The sequence below is a fragment of the Quercus lobata genome, chromosome 2 (assembly GCF_001633185.2).
Source record: "Quercus lobata isolate SW786 chromosome 2, ValleyOak3.0 Primary Assembly, whole genome shotgun sequence".
Classification (NCBI taxonomy): domain Eukaryota; kingdom Viridiplantae; phylum Streptophyta; class Magnoliopsida; order Fagales; family Fagaceae; genus Quercus; species Quercus lobata.
The window spans coordinates 69,363,952-69,368,586 of NC_044905.1; positions in this window are offsets into that span (position 1 = coordinate 69,363,952).

Sequence of the window (4,635 nt, forward strand, 5' to 3'; positions counted from 1 at the left end):
TGCCTCCCCGAACATCTTCAGGTGAACAAGTACTGGCCATGGTTCGAGGTAATATACATCACTTAATCATATTTTGTTTAACTAGGTACGTACATCATCAATACTTAGTCATGTGCAGATATGTGTTGGGGCAATGGATGACACCCATGTGAGTGTTCGGCCTCCTAAACATGCAACTCAGGCATACAGGAGCCGGAAGGCTACCGTAACCACAAATGTTTTGTGTGTGTGCAACATGGACATGCAATTTATTTATGTTCATGCGGGGTGGGAAGGTAGTGCTAATGACTTACGGGTATTGGAGGAAGCGATTAGTGCCTCGAAGCATGGATTCCTATGGCCACCTACGGGTACTACAATTAATCTCAAAAGCTATCAATTTTTACATGTTTTTGTTATGGTTATTGTAGCCAATTCTGAATAGCTTCATAAACATGTAGGGTCATACTACTTGGTGGACTCAGGCTTGCCTATTGGCACAAGTTTCCTTCCACCTCATAAGTCAACTAGGTACCATGCCCAAGAATTCCATTCTAGTAATAGGAATCCAACAACCAAGAAAGAGTTGTACAACTATCGGCACTCTTCCTTGCGGATGGTTATTGAATGATTGTTTGGGGTGCTAAAGGCATGTTTTCCCATTCTCAATTTAATGCCAAATTTCAAGCGCAGTAGGTAGCGTTATGTGATTGCTGCATGTTGTTGTCTACACAATTTTATACGCATTAATAACCGAAGTGATGAATTGTTTAACACATGAGACAAAGTTGAATATGAAGGAAATCCTGTTGTTCCACTCGGTAGTGGCAACAATGGAGCTTCCACCAACACCGCAAACCAGAGGCATGTTGTGGAGATGTCGGATGCATCAAAGAGATGTATGGCCCATTTTAAGGATGGCATCACCGATGCTATGTGGGTTGATTATGTCGCCCGTCAACATTGATTTCGCACATGAATTGTATTGTAAATGCTTACATTTTGATATTTATAGACTTGGTAGCATAGGCCAGGCAATTAACATTTACTAGGTGCATGTTCAGCAGATGTTATGTATTTTTTTATAACGGTATTGTGCTATTTTGGAACCACAAATGTATGATGCGCATAAGTTTGGTATTTAGTATTTGTACCATTGTATTATGCATTATTATTATTGTAAGGTCAATGGTATTTGAAGTTTCTGTCAAGTCCACATTTTGCCTACTTTTTACATTGGTGATGATGGGTGATTTCATAATGGTATAGCATGATTTTATAAACTATGTGCAGTGAACTGCAATTTGTTAGATAACTTAGTTGTATTCAAGGTGACTACCCCCTTAGAAATAAAGAGAGAGAAGGATATTTGTGATTAAATTCTGCTTGCCTCATATTATTCATATCGATGCTTAAATACACTAACAACACAATTGAATTATAAACAATAGGAATGGCAAAAAATAAGAATGCTACCATTACAAAATAGCAATGTTATATATAAGGTTACAAAGTCTGTCATTCAACACATACGTTGCCAGGTCCAACACCTACACTACAAGGCACTCCCAACACCTACAATACATTTCCATGTCCAACCACATAATAGAATTTTATTATGCAAACCACTAATCCAAATTCAGAATCATGGCAGGCGCATTTGCCGTAATCCAACCTCCCTATTACCAAGTGAAAATATAAACAATACCACAAATGCTAACCATGAGATAAGTAGAACATTCTTGTATTTATGTGCTCGAGTATTGGCCATACATTGTGAAACCCTTGCTTTTTCAGCACTACGCTTTGCTACTCTTTCCTTATGGAGTAGGTCTACTACCATTGCACGGGCTTCTGTCTCATGATTTTTTGCCATAGCTACCTTGGCCTCAAGCCTAGTAAATTTCGCAATGACAATCGGTGCTGTTTCAACACCATGACTACATGTCATGCCATCCAACCACTTAAAGGACTTACAATGTTCGTCGCTACCTGCATATTAAACAAAGCTGGTAAGTACATGAGTTGAGGAGCATACCAACTTTAACCATGAAGGGACGATGATAGTAAGCGTAGTTGATACTTACAGGCTTCCAATGTCTATAGCCATAAAAACTTCTACTGAAATTATGGAGTTGCAAAGATGTTCGCAACACGTACTAATCCATGTCACACACATGCCCCCTATAGTTGGAGTTATAGCTACTTGCACTTGCCTTCGACATTGTTTGAAACGTCTTGTTTGAAATGTCCATGCCTACATATATATTCAATGTAAATCAGTTACTTTGCTTTGTGTTTACTCTCTACGTTGGCTGTGAATGCTTGTGTTAAAGAAAGACAATACAGAGGAAGATATTGAAGTGAAAGCAGTAAAGTTAAATTTTAATTGTAATGGTGAAAAATTAAAACAAAGTGAAAATAAAGCCGAGGAAGAACACTAGCTATAGATACACTTAATGAGGATATACACAAAGTCAATTGATGAAGAAGGCAAACTATGACGAGTCCAGAACTCCTAAAACATGTCTTTAAAGCATTAGATTGAGTAATTAGATATTGGTAGATAGCATGATTGACAGATATTGTTTTAATTTACTTGTTAGTTAGAGAGAGTAAAAGAGGGAACCAGCAATGCAAAATGCTTAAATTGATTATTATAACACAATTGAAACTAACTTCATCCCATACAACTAGAAATCTATCATCAATACTGAAACCCTCGAAATTTCCCATCCAAACTCTAACACACATTAACTATCCAACATTCATCAATGGACCCTAACCAGATGCCATTCATAGACTATAAAACAAAAATTCCACCTACACTTTCCCTTGAGACCGTGAGCATGTCCTTCAGTTTTCTCATAAGTTCCATCTAGAGTTTCTCTTATAGTGAGTTTCTCATTCAAAACAAAGAATTTGTTTACCTCTACCAATGAGTTCACTAGTGCATATACCCCTTCAAAGTCACATAAACAATCTTGCAACTATAAATCCGTAATAAATGTATTCAACACCATGGCAAATTTTGGGAAATTTATAACATTTATTTCCTAAAATTCCAAATTAAATGGGGGATAAATTGACATACAGTGGTGCCCTTACCTTTAGAGATTTATTGGGATTTACCCATAGTCGGTCAGCCTTTAGGAGTAGAGGAAGGATGGTGGATGTTTGGGCTCAGTTTTAGGGGCGAAGGTGTTGCGGAGGATGGAGTTGTAACGTCCTTTTTGAGGTGTAGTGGCACTCACTGGGTTCCTTGTCAGGGACGACGAAGGGGGAAGCTGACATAGGTGGGCCCCATGGCGGTAGCGCAGTTGGGTGAGGGTGGAGGAGTTGAGGTCAATGGTAGTTGGTGAGTTTGGGTTTTGAGAGCAGAAGTGTGAAATGTGGTTGAAAGAGATGTTAGTTCGACGCTGGAGGACGGAGGTGTAGCGGCTCAGGTTCAAGGATGAGGAAGGAGGATGATGCCATGGTAAGATGACATGGTGGCGGTGCAGGTGGGCAAGGATGGAGGAGTTGATGCTTCGATGGTCTTTTGGCTTTAAGATTTGGAGGTGAAGACAAAGGTTGGAAATAAAGGGAAAGCAAAAAAGGCAATGGAAACTAGAAAGAGAAAAGGAATGCAGGTAGCCGTTCTGTGCCTTTGCAAGATAGACAGTAAGTGGGTCCTACAAAAGGTGAGTTTTTTTTTTTGTGTTTTTAAGAAAGAAAAGTTAATCGGGTTTAGTTGCCAAACAGAGTTAGGTTTGTTTTTGGGATTTTTGGGTGATGAGTGATGAGTTACAAGGTGATGAGTGATGATATTTGGGTGATGAGTGATGAGTGATGTTGCAACCAAACAAGGCTTAACAAAATATATTTTTGTAACACATTCAAAAGAAAATAACACAAATGGAAAATTTTACTTAACCCATTAACTTATTTTCTTCTTTATACCTTAATTTATTCCTCACACTCTTTTTGCCTCTCTCTCTCTCTATTATGTCCATGTCTCTCTCATCTCTCACACTTCATTTCAGATCGTTGGTAGCTTTGGGTCGTGGTGGCTTAGGTGGTGATTGTGGAGGAGCACGAGTTGGCTACGTTGGTTGGATATGGGTTTTGAGGAGGAGCACAATGTTGGATTGGGTCTGGGTTTTGAGGAGGAGCACGCCGTCTTGTGATTTGGGTTTTGGTTGTGGTTGATCTGATCTCTCTTTCCTCTTCAATCTTTATGCTTTAACAATGTCGTATATGTTTTCTTCTTCTTTTTCACTTTCATTTCTTTCTTTTAGCTTTTCATTTTCTTTTCAACTTTACTGCGGATGGGTTGCATCTTGTGTATAATTATTTTTGTTTTTGTTTAAATTCTTTCTCCATTGCTGAATATTTAAATGGGACCTTGACTATTTTTCCTTTTAACTTTAAGTAGCTACATTGATTTGCAATTGCCAGGACAAGTAGATTTCATCAATGGAGGGCCTCCATGTCAAGTTTGTGTAGATTTGGCCTATTTCCCGCTTACTGTTCATGACTAATTTGTCTAGGGGATGTAGGAGGAAATTTAACCCAAAACAATTCCCTCAAAGCATAGGATCACCCACGTCTTTTTAGATGACGTTTTCGAAAATATCATGGGGCTACTGTTAATGACCTAAGATGGACTTTTCT